This window comes from Rattus norvegicus, chromosome 10 (genome assembly GCF_021556685.1).
Source record: "Rattus norvegicus strain SHRSP/BbbUtx chromosome 10, alternate assembly SHRSP_T2T, whole genome shotgun sequence".
NCBI lineage: Eukaryota > Metazoa > Chordata > Mammalia > Rodentia > Muridae > Rattus > Rattus norvegicus.
In genome coordinates, this window is record NC_141543.1 from 42,604,184 (window position 1) to 42,620,345 (window position 16,162).

General features: G+C 47.5%; 1 long non-coding RNA gene across 1 annotated transcript in view; it reads left to right on the forward strand.

Moving 5' to 3' along the window:
* LOC108348219 (uncharacterized) overlaps positions 1-16,162 on the forward strand; it is a 132,120-nt gene that overhangs the window by 24,658 nt on the left and 91,300 nt on the right. The gene's annotated exons all lie outside the window — the stretch shown is intronic.

Below are 16,162 nucleotides of genomic sequence, written 5' to 3' on the forward strand. Positions count from 1 at the left end.
GTATTCTTAGGGCACATTAAATAGAGGCTCAGACTGTCCTCACACTGAGGGTATTCTTAGGGCACATTAAATAGAGGCTATGGGTTTATTGTCCCATAGGAAAAGTGACCTATGGCTGGACCATTGGCACAAAAGATGACGTGCCTCCCCCTCTGCCCTCAGCTTGGCTGGGCCCAGCACAGCCACAGAGAATCCAAGGCTCGATCGATAAACCTCTGTGCAGGGCTGGCTCCTGGTGTAGCTTCAGCCCAGGGTGCAGCAGGAGCTGTCGCTTGCTCTTCCCACCTTCTCTCCTCTCTATTCCCTTCCTTCTGCTAACTTCTTGCTTCCTCCTCTTCTCTCTTGGTTGTCTGGTTTCTCAAGGAATCTGGAGGAAAGAGGCTCTCAGAGGAGGCCATAAAACCTCCCGAGTTCAGGTTTCTATTACACAGGGGAATGCGGAAGCCGATGATAGTCTATGAAAATTCAATAACCCTTGAAAATGACGCCAGAGTTGCTCTCTGTAAATTAAAATAGTGGGTACCAAGGAACCGTCTCTCACCTCTACTACAGAGAATGTGGAACCAAAGAGGCTTAAATCAGGTGTCCATTTCTTTTCTATAAAAGTATAGTTGATTTACCTCAACCAATGACACATGCAGAAGGTAGCTGTTGATTGTGTTTTAATGATACCCAACAAGCAAAAGCCTCCTTGCCTCTTGCAGTTGACAAATGAACAGGCACATAGAGATTCTCATCCCAGTGGGAAGATGCGCGATGAGCCAGCCGTCACACCAATCAGTTTATTAAGCAGCCACTGCAGATCCCATGACTGTGGTATTGTTAGAAGGTACAGGAGGGTGCAGGTGGCGGGACCAGGTCCTGCTCCACCTGACGCCTCTGACCTCCCCCAACCCATTGTCCTCCTTTAATGAGAAGCCTTGAGTTTGAGGCTCTGTGGGTGCCCGGGGAACCTGGGTATGTCTGTCTGTCTGTCTGTATACCTGTGTATTTCTCTGCATGTATGTACCTATGCATGTCTGTGTATATGTGCATTTTTGTCTGTGTGCATATCCTTGCATCTCTGTATCTTTGTACATCTCTTAATATAGTTATGTAATGAATGTGTGTATGTATATAAGTATGTGTCTATATATCTGTATATATATGTCTGAGTGTGGGCTTGTGTGTGCTGTATGTATCTATGAATCTCTGTATATTTGAATAACTGTTTCTGTATATGTTCTGTGTGTGTGTATATATATATATATGTTTCTGTTTATGTAGGTATGCAGCATACATACGTGCCTGTGTGTACATATATTTACCTATGTATATATGTATATCTGTATATATCTGTATGTCTATGCATTTATGTCTATGTATGGCATCTCACTTTGTGTCTCGATATGTGTGTTTGTGCCCACATACGTGTATGATATATATGTGTGTGTCTCTGCTTCAGAGCTGGTGTGTTTCTATGTATATCTATGTCTATGTCTCTTTCTGTCTGTGTGTCTTTTCTTTCTTTTTTTTTTCCGGAGCTGGGGACCGAACCCAGGGCCTTGCGCTTCCTAAGCAAGCGCTCTACCACTGAGCTAAATCCCCAACCCCCTGTGTGTCTTTTCTATGTGTGTACTATATCTTCATATTTGTCTCTGTGTGTGTTTGTGCCTATGTGTTCTCTCTGTATATATCTGTATGTCTGTGTCTCTGTGTATCTGAATATATATGTGTACACACACACATATGTCTCCAAGTGTGTCTGTATATCTGTGTGTCTAACCTGTGGTGTGTGTGTGTGTGTCTGTGTGTGTGTGTGTGTGTGTGTGGAAGAGAGGCCATGCTTCTCCCTGCTCAGTCACACACAGTGCTCCCCTTTTGCAGAATTCCCATTTCAGAAACTCGGGATCCAGGCATCCAGTTCCGTCAAGTGATAAACTGGCAGAGCAGAAGACAGTCCGTCTGAGGGGGATTAATTAACTCCCTTTTTAGGACAAAGAACATTCTCTCTAAGATCCAAAACTCCCCCACAGTCCCTGTGCGGCTTCGGGTGGGAGGCAAGGCAGTGTTCTGAGTGGATCCAAACCTGTGAGTGATCTGGAACTGGAGGTTCCCCGGAGACCCCAGATTTGAGCTGTCAGTTTCTTCACCCAGCAGGTGAAGTGCCCAGTGCCAGGCTCTGTGCTTAGAATTCCTTGGAGGGCTGGCAGTGACAGGGTGAGGGCTGGGTATGGTGAGGGCTCCCAGGGAGGCCGCTGTGAAGGACTAGTGTCAGTGTCCTCACTGGTGCCTTTTGTGTGCTGTGTGTGCTTTCCAGGGGTCTCGGATGTACACAGAGACACACTTGGTGTGCAAGCCTCTGCTTATGCATATATGGGCACACTTACACACAAGCAGCAAGTTCATCCTGCTGTGGCGCACCCCACTGTTAGGGAAGAGATCAAAGGCTGTTAATGGATCAAATATTAAATGGCAGTTAAACACTGCACTGAATAATTCACCTTTCTTCATGTGAGCAACGTGGCACTGACTGAAATAGGAAGTGGTTTTTATGCCGATAACGGTGTTAGCAGGGGAAGCAGGCAGTGGTGTTTGTTTTCCTGAAGTGTTAGAAAATGTGTGAGAATCCAAGTCTTCACTTATTAAATTCAGTCCTATGGGAAAACAGTGTCAAGATTTTCTCTCTCACCTAGATTTTTATGGAATTAGGTGGCAGGGGATTGGGAAACATGGAAGGGGAGCGTGGACGAGGGCAGTGCATTCCCTGGAAGCCTGGTGGACTGAGGTGGGGGATTCTGCCCTTATAGTCACAGCTCACCCTGGCCTGGGCCAGAGGCCCTGACGGAGTTGATTAACTTAGATCTCTTGAAGCTGCTCTCTCCGGGTGGACCTCATGAAGTGGGATGGATAGAGAGAGACAGGAGTGGCAGAGGCAGAGGCGAGGTGGCATCAGAAGGAGGCTTTGGAGTGAAGCGAGGGCGAGTTAAGGAGTGTGGGCAGCCTGAGGAGCTGGAGGACAGAATGTCCCCTTCGGGAAGGATGAGGCTGCACTCAGGCCATCTGTCATTCTAGCCAAGCGTAATCCACTTTGGACTTGTGACATTCTGTCCTGAAGGGAATATATTTGTATTGTTTTAAGCAGCTACATTTGCTGTCATTTATTACGGTAACATTGGGAGCCTGTCATGTAGGTTCTAGGGTCTTTCTCCCTGAAGCTCTGTATTATTCCAAATGACACCGTCAGGCTGGGGTTTCCCACTTGTGGGAAACAGGTGTTCTTTACTACGATTATAGTTGGTCGTACATAGAGAAATTAGAGTGAGCTCTACCTGTAGTATTCTGTGTAGTCCTCATGAGGTCTCTGTAGTAAGGTTCTAGTCACCCTGTTTTAGCTACTGCCCGAGTAACAAATGACATCAAACAGTTCAAACTCCAAAACATCATATGGAAAGGATCTACAGGAGTTCAAACCTTGAGGGCAGATGTCACAGCAGACTTGCCTACCTTTTTGCCATTGTTAATCTTGACTGTTCACTTGATGGGATTTAGAATCGCTAAGGAGACACATCTCTGGGCATACCTGGGGGCTTTTCCAGAGAGGTTTAACTAGAAGGGGAATATCTACCATGACTGTGTGCATATGCCGTTCTGTAGGCTGGAGTTCTGAACTGAATCGAAGGGAAAAAAGAGCTGAGCTCCAACACCAAACTTCCTGAATGTGGTTTCTTAGTTAGGGTTTTACTGCTATGAACAGACACCATGACCAAGGCAAGTCTTATAAAAGACAACATTTAATTGAGGCTGGCTTACAGGTTCAGAGGTTCAGTCCAGTATCATCAAGGCAGGAGCATGGGAGCATCCAGGCAGGCATGGTGCAGGAGGAGCTGAGAGTTCTACATCTTCATCTGAAGGCTGCTAGTGGAAGACTTAATTCCAAACAGTTAGGAGTAGGGTCTTAAAGCCCACAGTCCCAGTGACACACCCACTCCAACAAGGTCACACCTCCAAAGAGTGCCACTCCCTGGGCCGAGCATATACAAACCATCACATTCCACTCCCTGGCCCCCATAGGCTTGTTCAAACACATAGCAAAATACATTTAGTCCAACTTCCAAAGTCCCCATAGTCTACAGCAGTCTCAACAATGTTAAAAGTCCAAAGTTCAAGGTCTCTTCTGAGATTCATCCAATCACTTCACTGTAACCCCCAAAGTAAGACAGGAAATCAGCTGGGCAGACTCCAAACTCTGCATCTCCATGTCTGATGGCAAAGCAGTCTTCAGATCTTCAACTCCCTTTTCATCCTTGTTGACTGCAACAAAGTTCTTTCTCCTGGGCTGGTTCCACTCCCCGTTAGCAGCTTTCCTCGGCAGATAGCCCACGGCTCTGGCATCTTGAACACCTTGGGGTCTCCAAGGCAACTTCAATATTACAGCTTCTTGTTCTAATGTCTGGGATCCACACATGATCTTATGTGCGCCTCCAAAGGACTGGCATCACTTCTCCAGCTCTGCCCTCTGTAGCACTCAAGTTCAGCTTGGTCCACTTCACTTCTGCTGCTGTTCTTGGTGGTCATCCCATGGTACTGGCATCTCCAATACCCTGGGGTCTTCGTCAGCAAGGAGGCTTCACCAATAGCCTCTCACAGGCTCTCTTTATGGTGCCAAGCCTCAACTCCTTTGCATGACCCCTTCAGTCCTGGGCCATCAACTACAACTGAGGCTGCACCTTCACCAACGGCCTTCCCTGGCCTCTCACACTGCCAAGCCTCAGCTGTTCTTCATGACCCCTTCATGCCTTCAAAACCAGTACCACCTGGGTGACTCTTATACATTACCAAGTACAGCTGCAGCATGAGGTACAACCTTGGCTATCTCTGGAACATAGCTTCTTTGTGCTCTCAGAAAACACTTCCCAGAAGATTTCACCTCAGCCATTCTAGTCTCTTAATCACCACTAATCTCTTAGCTCCAGCTAACCAGCATCAACTTTCCCAGTATTTCCTTTTATTCTGGACTCTAAAACCAGAGCCACGTGGCCAAAACTGCCCAGTTCTATTGCTTGCTAGGGCTGGAATGTGGCTCCCTTGTTTTATTATATTACTGCCAGCTTTCTGTTTTCCAACTCCTTCACTGCTTAAAATTGGCTCTCTTGGAACTTGCTCTGTAGACTGACTGAACTCAGAGATCTGCAGGCCCCGTCTCCTAAGCACTGGGATTGAAGGTGTGGTCCACCAAGCCTGGATTTAAGTTTTTCTTCACCTGGAACTTGCTCTGTTCTAGGCTGGCCTTGAACTCAGATCTGCTTGTCTTTGCCTCCTGGGATTAAAGGTTTGTGCTAAGTTGCCTGGAGCTGACTTAGCTGGGTGGGCTCCTGCCCCAAGGTCATTACTTTCTTAATTTAATTTAATATCCCTGAACATAGGAGTCAGCTCCATTTCACTTCCTCGTGTCTCTTTAATACTCAAACCATATATTTTATATTTTTCCTTTCTCAGTTTGCTCCTTTTCATTAAAATGTTCTTCATAAGAGTGAACTTTAGTAATCACACAACAGAATTTATACCAGGCTGTTTTGAGACTTCCTTTTTCAAAGCGATTAATCTAAATCTCTTCACCTTAGCCTCAGGCAGACTCTTTGGACAATGGCAAAAAGGAGCCACATTTTCCCTCCAAAAATACCACAAAAACAGTCTCCAGGCCACATACTGAAATTCCTCTTCACTGAACCAGGGCCAGGCCTGAACAGTTCAGATCACTCTCAGTAACAAAGCCCTTTATATTCCTACTAGGATAGCCCATTAAGCCCCATTTAAAGCATTCCACTGCTTTCCAAATCCAAAGTCCCAAAATCCACATTCTTCCAAAAGAAAGCACAGTCAAGCCTATCACAGCAATACTGCAGTCCCTGTTACCAATTTCTGTCTTAGTTAGGGTTTTACTGCTGTGATCAAGGCAAGTCTTATAAAGGACAACATTTAGTTGGGGCTGGCTTACAGGTTCAGAGGTCCAGTCCAGTATCATCAAGGCAGGAACATGGCAGCATCCAGGCAGGCATGGTGCAGGAGGAGCTGAGAGTTCTACATCTTCATCTGAAGGCTGCTAGTGGAAGACTTAATTCCAGACAGCTAGGAGTAGGGTCTTAAAGCCCACAGCCCCAGTGACACACCTACTCCAACAAGGCCACACCTGTTCTAATGAGGCCATACCTCCAAAGAGTGCCACTCCCTAGGCCAGGCATATACAAACCATCACATGTGGATACAGTATAACCAGTTGAATCACACTCTTGCCGTCCTAGACTCTTCCCATAAACCATGAGCAAAAATACTCCCTTCCTTTCTTGATTTGATTTAGTCAGATATGTTGTTACAGTCATGAGAACTACACTGCCCATCTGAATAACAGATGACCAGAGAGGTTGAGCTAGGTAAGTCCAGCAAGAAACTGCATCCGGCTCTGGGGGCTCAGGGCCCACATCACCCACTATTTTTCTGTATTGTTTGATGAAGTCTCTGTTCTACATTAGACACCCTCGAGCCTTACTTGGGTGCCTCCTAGATGCACCCATGGCACCTGTGCACCCCTTTTGCCTTGGCACGGACCACGTAGCCTCACTGTGCTTGGTTCAGTGTCCGTCTCACTAAGCTGGCACGTGAGACAAGATAAAGAGTGGGAGAAAGAAGGAATGATTGACGTGTTGCTGAAGAGAGAGAGAGAGCTGCCCAGGTGACACAGGGCCACAGGGTGTGGCGCTGTGGGAGAGAGAAATGCGTGGACAGATGTCTGCTTCCTGAAGTTAGTTAACTGACTTCCCCAGGGCTGCAGAAACTCACCGGCTTGGCTGCTATCCTGACAACCCTTCATCTCCTGAATGGTCACATGCCTCAGTGTGCAAAAAAAAAAAAAGAAGAAAAGAAAGTTTCCAAGGCCCAAGGCACTATGTCCCTTGGACGTAAGTCAGGGAAACAGTGTCCTATCTAGAGACCTCTTCCTATGGGGGACAGATAGAGGGGTCTGTGGGTTGAGGTCTCCCCATAGTAGTGACATAAATGAGGTGCATCATACTAGTATGCCTTGCTTATAAGCACCATCAATTAGAAGCCACCAACAGTAGTGTTCAAAGACTGGGCACCAGCCCCATTGACCCCATCTGGGTCTCCTTAAACTGACACATTCTCAGCCCCTGCCCTGACACTTACGGAACTGGAAACTCTAGTGTTGGCCCCCAAATCCTGTGTGTCCTCATATTCTCCAATGACTTTGGTTCAGACAGAACTTTTATAATTTTTGCTTTTCTCTTTCTTTAACCCCTAACAAGCCTCTGACATGTCTTAAAAATTACTTCCTTATTACTGTGTATGGACTTAGGACTATCTAGAATGTTTGAGAAAATTGAGATTTTTGCTTTAATTATTGTTTTAGTTTTTTTTTTTTTTTGAGGTCTCTGAAGCTTAGCGTGGCTTGGAGCTCACTATGTAGCACAGGCTTGCCTCAAGCTCAAAGCAATCCTCGTGCTTCAGCCTTCCAAGTGCTGGAGTTCCGAGGTGAGCCATCACACTGGCTCTGTGTGGTGTTGGTTAAACACTGCTCTGGGTCTTGCACATTGTGTATCTGGACCGTTTGCTCATGGCTGTGGGGCCATTGGATGCACTGTCGTCAGCCAGTCCTTGTGACTGATGGCCGCAGACCTCGGAGAGGGGATTAATCTTGAACTTGGTTCAGATGTGTTCACGGTGTGAACATATGGTGACCAGAACTAATTAACCTCTTTCACCTGTTCTGGGATTGGAACTTAGACAAACAAAGAGCCTTGTGAGAGTCCAGGGATGGGTCTGGATGCTTCTGCAAGGTTAGGGGAATAGCTCATGTAGGGACACTTGAAGGAGGCACTCCAAGTCCAGTGACACCCAGAAGTTGCTTTCAGTAGGGAGAAGAGTCATGGGATCAAGTCTCCTTTAAGAAGAGAGGAGATGAAAAGTTCACATTCTGATCCCAGTTCTTTGCACAAGGAAGAGAAATCCATAAAAACAAAACTTTGTTTTTATATGCATAGAGCAATGTGTGGAGGGCTATAAACCAAGGTGCTAATACGATTTTTGGAACAGTGATGTTATGAGGTATTTTCATTTTCTTCTTATTGCTTATCTATATTTTTTTTGAATTTTTCTATAATGAGCATCCATTACATTTATAATAATAATAAAAACACTGACGAGAAAACCAGAGAAATCAGGAGGAGCTGCTGTTTTGGGGTAGAAGATTCTAGAAGGGTGTATTTACTTGTGTTGAGCGATCAGGGAGTAAGGAGAGAATTTACAAACTATTCCTGAGGTCCTGGGCTAGGCTGAGGATGGAGGGGTCATTAGGAACTGCATGTCAGTTGATGGAAGGATCCCGGAGGTCAGAGAGGGTACTGACAGGGAAAGGTGCCATAGTCTGGCCTCCCTAAGTCTTTAGGGTGTGTGTGTGTGTGTGTGTGTGTGTGTGTGTAGACCTGGGTGTGGGTGTGGTAGGCAGAAAAGCTCCTGATCCTGGCATCTTGTCCAGATAAGGAGTAGAGAGACTCAGAGCTATTAACCCCTCTGCTTCTCCTGGGCCTCCCAGACCTCACAATGCCCTATAGGAGCAAAACTTGAAAGACAGCGATCAAATGAGTTTCCACGACATCTGATCTCACACTGAAGGGGGTCTGCTGTTTTTCCCCCCATTTTTTATTAAAGTTCATTACTTCCAATTATAAAAGAGGGGGATTGGCAGATTTATCTCGTAAATCTAATTGAACCGTTCCCCCCATGCTTCTCCCCAGTGTAAAACATTCTTGCCCTTTGGTGAAGAGAAAGAACAGAGAAAGACCTTTCTTAATTTGAAAAAACAAAAAACATATTTACCCTTGAAAGCCATAGAGAATTGAAGGAAACTCATCCTTAGAGCTTGGCCTGCAAGGGATGGAGGAAGTTCTGTCTCTAGGGAGCTAGAGTGGCTCACCTAAAACCTCACCTGGTGGTGGGCGGTCGATAGATAGTGCAAGCATGGAGGACTTCTGGGAGGTGGGTGGGATCCAGCTATTAGTTTGTGTGTTGGGAGCCTGGATATGACTTCCCATGGAAGTGTACAGTTCAATGGAAGGTTGGCAGTGTGGAGCAACCATGGGTGAGGGCAAAGACTGGTAGCTCTTCCTCTTTTGTCATTCTTTCCACAAGACTCTTGGCCTGGAAAAAAGCATTTGTGGCAAGAAGTGCTTGAAAAACCCTGAGTTTTATAAAGAGCACAAGGTCGGGAGTCTGGGCATGTGGGGCAGATCATGAGTCTATAAACCTGGGCTTGCACTCAGGGCTTACTGCTGTGCACTCTGACTACAACACTAGCTTTAGTCTTTGATCTCATTAACCCTTCCCTTCCCTCTTCCCCCCTCTCCAACCTTGTCTTTTTCTTTTTGATAGAATCTCATGCTTCCCAGGTTGGCTTTGAACTTCTGATTCTTCAGCCTCTACTTTTCAAGTGCTGGGATTATAGGAGTATATTCTCATGCCTGGTTTATGTGGACCTGGGAATTGAAACCATGGCCTCTTGCCTGCTAGATAAATACTCTACTGAATGAACCGTATCACCAACCCTTAGCTTGTTCTGTTCTGAGTATTCTAAGGCATATCCATAGAAATCCAAGTTGAGAAGGGTGCGTCCCAGAGTGTGATGAGAGGTGGGCTTGGGGATTAGGCCCTAGGAATCTTAAAACTTGCTGTGTGACAGGTGAATTGGAAGGCTCTCCTGCACTCCATGAACAAGGACCCCACTTACCTTGTTCCTGGTCTAAGTGCAACTGTGCTCTCCTCTCCCCAGACAAGAGCGCCATGGCAGGATGAGGACAGATAAAGCTTGGAACAGTGAATCTTGCAAGATTCTTTTGTTCTGTGCCTTACATTTAGGTAAGAGAGATAAGAACAGGGCCCGAGGAGAGGGGACTGCTTTGGAAAGCAGGGAAGGTAGACTGCTCTGGAGCTTGGTCTGTCATCTGCCCAGTCCTAGCAAGTGGCTCTTAGGTCCTTCTTCTAGAACCTGGCTCCCCACAAACCACCTATTTTGCCCTCCCTGTTAAAGGATATTGTTGCCTTGTATTGCGTGGCAGTGTGGGGCTGCTGGAGGATTACAAAATGATGACTGTGCTGTTTCTAGTGGCTACAAGCTTGCTTGTTAGCAGAGACAATGTTGCTTGACCAGGGCTGACTGTGCTTCTAGCAGGGAGTGATGAAGGTTGTGAAGAGGGACTTTCTGGAATATCCAGAGGGCTTTAGGGGTGAAGAAATTGCTCCTTGGGCCTCAACAGGAACCACACGGGGACTATTGGGGATGAGGGCGTTTTAGTTGAGTCTGGCAGGGAGAAGGGAGGGAAGAACTAATAAGGAGCCAGGACCATGAGACAGGAAGAGGGGAATCTGGGGATGTTGCCAATTGAGAGTAGGTTGGTATCCTTGTTTTGTTTCTGTTGCTGTGATAAAATATCCTGACAAAAAAGCCAAGGGAGAAAAGGGTGTCCTTTGGATCATAATTCCAGATTATAATCAGTCATAGTGGGGAAATCAAGGCAGGAACTTCAAACTGCTAGTTACATCACATCCTCAGTCAGGAGCAGGGAGAAATGTGTATATAAGCTCAGACTTGCTGCGCTCAGTTCCATTTTCCTACCTTTGTATGGTACAGGACCCCCGCCTAGGGAATGATGCTGCCCACAGTAGGCCGAGATCTTATCACATCAATAAATTTGATTAAGACACTCTTTCTTGGGCCACCTCTCTTGGTTCCTCTTCTTCTCCATCTTCCACTCAGGGCTCTGAGTGTCAGATGCCAACACCCCAAGAAAGCCTTGGAAATTGAAGGTTCTACAAGCCCCAAAGCTTCTTGGGAAACTGGAGCTGGAGGGGTAGCAGGGATGGGGAGCCCAGGGCTGGCACTTGCCATGTGTAATTGTTTTATTAAAGCTTAAAACTTGGGGGCTGGGGATTTAGCTCAGTGGTAGAGCGCTTACCTAGGAAGTGCAAGGCCCTGGGTTCGGTCCCCAGCTCCAAAAAAAAAAAAAAAAAAAAAAAAAAAAAGAACAACAACAACAAAAAAACTTAATAAAATGAGATGCATGAGGGGAGGTTCCAGCTCCGAGTACATTTTTCCGCTTCCTGCTGATGAAGCAAGGTATGTGCTCAGCCAAACTTCCCATCCTCTGGATGTCAAAAGTAGAAGGCTTGGTGGCAGTTGATGGCTTGTGGGCACATCACATGGCAGCTCCTGTAATGGGTACATCATGCCCTTTCCTCTGTCTTTCCCCCCATGTTCTCTTACTTGCACATTCTGTTCTGGTTGTGCAAGAAGTCCCTCCCCTTCCCCTGCTTCAGGCCAGGCTATCAAAGACAGCCTGACTCCATGAAACATCTCCTTTCCTCTGTGAACCCTTAGAAGGGACCTTCCACTCTGCCTCATGGGTCTGAGCTCTCCCCAGCCTTGGTCATGCTGGCATCCGCCTGTCTGTGTCATTAATAACTGTGCTAGTAAATCTCTACCCAAAGGACAACTAGCCTCAGTGTCCCCCTTGAACCTCAAGCCTGAACCTTCTATAACAGTAGTCTGCTCTAGAGTCTGCTACTCACCCTGCCCTCACCTTTCTGTCATCACAATAGTGTGTCCTTGAGCTAGTCCAGTGATGGGGAGGGGTAGACACTTAAATTCTTCCAGGGGAAAGGAAGGGACTGCAGTCTTCCCAGCCACTTTCTCACCTGTAGATGGTGGTCACAAGAGAGCTCGCTGCTTTTCCTGGGTTCTAGCCAGGTATTGCCTGAGGCTCTCAGCATGGGCCAAGCATTTAGTGAGCACAGGTAAGAAGTCACTTTATGTTATAGGTTAGATGCTGAGTGTGAAGTACCTGCCACCAGGGAGCCTGCAAGGGGGAGATGAGGGAGCGTGGGCTCACGGCTATGTGACACACTTGGAGACATACCCAGTGCTGAGAACCATGGGTAGCCGGGTGTCTTAGTCAGGGTTTCTATTCCTGCACAAACATCATGACCAAGAAGCAAGTTGGGGAGGGAAGGGTTAATTCAGTTTATACTTCTGTGTTGCTGTTCATCACCAAAGGAAGTCAGGACTGGAACTCAAGCAGGTCAGGAAGCAGGAGCTGATGCAGAGGCCATGGAGGGATGTTACTTACTGGCTTGCTTCCTCTGGCTTGCTCAGCTTGCTCTCTTATAGAACCCAGGACTACCAGCCCAGGGATGGCATCACCCACAAGGGGCTGGGTCCTCCCCATTTGATCACTAATTGAGAAAATGCCTTACAGCTGGGTCTCATGGAGGCATTTCCTCAACAGAGGCTCCTTTCTCTGTGATAACTCCAGCTTGTGTCAAGTTGACACAGAACCAGCCAGCACACCTGGGGAGGTTGCTAAAAGGAACACATTTTATAAAAATTAGGTCTGTTGACATGGCTTTAGGAGGTCAAAAGCACTTGCTGATAAGCCTGGCAGTGAGTTTGATCTCTATGTCCACGTGATGGAAGGTGAATGATGAAGTAAAAAGGAGACAGTGATGTTCCCAGGGATGGACAGGAGAAGGTTTACTGTAGACATGAGGGAGAGCAGAGACTCTGGAAGGGTCCATACTGAACATGTGAGGAAAAGAGGGAAGAAGCATAGGGGAGAGATGAGAGGGAAGAAGGGAGGAGAGGTGAGAAGGGCGAACCTGGAGCAGTGGCCAAGAAGCCAAAAGGCAAAATAAGGTAAAAGGGCCAAGTAAGGAACCTGGCTGAGTTACATAGGATCAGAAAGGCTGGGGGAAGGAAAAGCTCAGCCCAGTCCCTGGCTGGAGGAGTTTAGAATAGGGAGGAAGTTGGGCATGCCAGCCAGAAGGATCCTATAACCGCTGGGGTCCAAGGGATTCTGGGAGACCTGGCAGCCAGCATCAGCTTTGATATGTTAATAAGCACCTTAGTTAGCTGTTCTTCCTGTGTTTGAGACCTAACAAAGGAGGGAACATATTTCTGCAGGTTGCCCTCTGGCTTCCTCCTACCCACCCCCTGAAGATAAATAGGAGAACAATTTACAGAAACTTGAAAAATACCGTGTCAGCCAGGTGACCGAGGGCAGCCTCAAGGATGCAGAACCACGGGGCTGAGACATACTCTGAGGAAAACGACCTCGCTTCGACGGTTTATCTCCCCCAAGCCCACAAACATGATTCACTCGTGAGAAAAACACCCAGCCACGCCTCAAAAGACATTTTACACAATACCCCAGCTGTGCCTCTCCATACTGTCATGGTCATCACCACAGGAAAGGAGGAGAACTCTCACAGCTTAAAGGAGCCTGATATGGCAGCTGAGTGTCACTGGTGTTCTGAGTTGAGCCCTGGAACAGGAACACATTAGGCAAAACCTAATAAAATCTGAATAAAGTGTGTGGATCTTAGGCTTACTCGTTCTTTCTGTCTGTCAGTGTGTCTGTCTTCTAAAGTGGTAAGTTCAGTTTCTCTGAAAAAGGACAGGTTGAAAAAATGTTAGTACGGGATAGTTACGGAGTTATTGTTACGTTGGTGATTAAAGGCTTAGAACAAAAGGCTGACTAATGCTCTAACCAGCCCAGTGATGTGATGAAGAAGATGATGATGACGATGCCAATGTTAAAAAATGAGTCATTATAGGTTGCAGTAGACGTAACCCAGGGGCAGAGTGCATGTCTGGTATATGCAAGGCTCCAGGTTCAATCTCCAGCACGCCAGTGGTAGGCTGGAATGAGAGTCGCTGAGCATGCGCACTGGCCTTCCCGGCGGGCTGGCTCCGGGAAGCCCCCTGGCATCAGTGCTGTGGACCTGTTACGTTCATTCCACCTCAGACCCCGACTTCATCTGAGACAGCCCGGCCTCTCCAAAGCAGCTGGATCTGAACATTTTTTAAAAATCAGAGAAATGATTACAGTTTGTCCCAGATTTCCGGAGCTGAGAGAGCAGCGAGACATTTGCATGAAGGCCTTGGAGGGTCTGGAGTTCTCGTCCGTCATTTATAGCTTTCTCTTTAATAGCTATTTATTTTTAAATATCTATCTAATGTATAATACACACTGAGGTGTTGGAGGCCATCGCCTTCGTTTTTCAGCCGTGTACCTAAAATCCCATTTACAGAGGACAAATAGCTTTTGGGTAGAGAGTCTTCAAAGCAGCAGTTAGCGGCTCCGCTTTCTCCGATGGTGCCTATTTGGGGTTGGGGCACTGTGGTGAGATTATTTTAATACCATTAGAGCTCTCTGGGGGTTTGGGCTGTCTGTCAGGGAGGCAGCTGCTGTTTTTGCTGGCTTCTCTTCCTCTGAGAAGACTGTATTAAGTTTCTTGGGGTGTTTGGGGGAGAGGGAGGGGAAACATGGTACCTGTGTGGGTTTGTTTCCACCCCTGGTCCCCAATAAGGCTGGAGGGACCTGCAAGTCTTCTCTTTGAACTTCAAAGGCTCCATCAGCAGGTCTCTCCTGTTGTGACTCAGGAGGGTGTTGGTTGAGTTTGTGTCTGTGGGTATGAGTGCCCTGAGCCATGTGGATTTAAGAAGGCAGCTCGGAGATTCTATAAACCAGAACTTACAGACCCAAACTGTATCTGATTCACTGGCCGTACACAGATGCCAGGTCACTTCCCAGTATGGAGGAGTGGTCAATCCTGCTGAGGGGGAGGGTGGAGGTAAAGGGTGCTTTGGATGGAGCTGAGGGACACCCTCTTCAGTTAAGGGAGGGATCCCTACAGGAGGCAAGGCCTAGTTTGAGCCCTGCAGGACAGATGGGGACCAGCTCCTGCATGGAGCACAGATCTGTCTCATGCAGGCTTGGCTCTTTGAGAAGAAATGTGAGTGGGATGGGGACGTGGCCAGACCTGAGTATCTCAGAAGACTGGCAACCCGACAGTTGGCATGATGAGGTAGTTTGGGGTAGGAGCTGGAGACAGGGTGTTTCTTGTCCTTAACACTTGGACCAATTAGGGGACAATATAGAGTGGGGAAAATGGCTGTCATATCTATCTCCCAGAGAGGAGAGCTTGGCTGAGAAGTGCTGCTTGCTGGGAAGGAAAGCAATTATTTTACTAACTGCGACAGCCAAGAAATGTTAGCGAATAACCCATATCAAGGGTGATATAGGGACAAGGCTCCCCAAGTGTCTCTCCCGCTGAACCCTCCTCTCCCTCTGGGGTTATGGGGAGGTGGGCTTTGATATCAGGGTTTCTTCTTATGTGGTATACAAGGGCCCAGGGGTTCTTTTTCTTTTGTCGAACATGGATGTGGCTCTTTCTAGGACTTGGAGTCTATATATTCCTGCTGTGGGTGTGGATGTGGGGGTGGGGGCGGGGGTTGGGAGGTGCCAAGAGCCAGAGGCATCTTCTTCAGGAACATGGAGACAGACAGGGTCTGAAGAGACTGACTTGGACTCTGTGTTACCTTTGAAAGTGACAAAACTTCTTGGCCTTATGGCTGGAGGAGTCCAGGTCCTGGATAGGAAGTTTTCTATTCTCTCAGTGAGTTGTAGTCTGGGGCTAGAGAGGGGAGCTCCCTGGAGGCTGGGCCAGCTTAGTGCCCATTTAATGTTCCAAGGAGGAGCCAGGGATGGTAGAGGCTCACTGGGGACCTGGTGGGATGGTGACCTCCCAGGAGGAGCAGCTGTTAGAAAACTTGGGCCCTGAACAGCATTTCCCTAGGTCCTGCTGTCAGGCCACCTAGTCTGGTGTGAGCTGCACCCTTCCACACACACTCTTTCTCCTTCTCACCCTCGTTGCCATCCTCCTCTTCCTCTCCTTTTTGGTGGTCCTCTCTGACATCCATAAAGTTGCTAAGATTAAATGTGCCATTCACACGATGTGTGGTAAAAGATCTGTCCCCACCCGCTCATGTGATTCGATCGATCTCGGTGTTCCTTCCCCCAGCTCCCTCCAGGGTCTCTGGGACCCAGCGAGCGAGCATCCAGAAGGGAACGCCCACCAGTACTCACCTTTCTAGTGACTCAGCTCTTGAATTTGTCACAGAAAAGTCAGAGCAAAAGATGTGAAGAGGAATGGAGTGGGGGCGGGGGAGCTCAGAATAGCTCCACTGACAGCTTGGGATGGGTGGGCAGCCCTAATTTTATCTGCCTGCAGTTCCTCGAGTTACACTGACAGTGAAGTGCCCTTCCCAGATGGC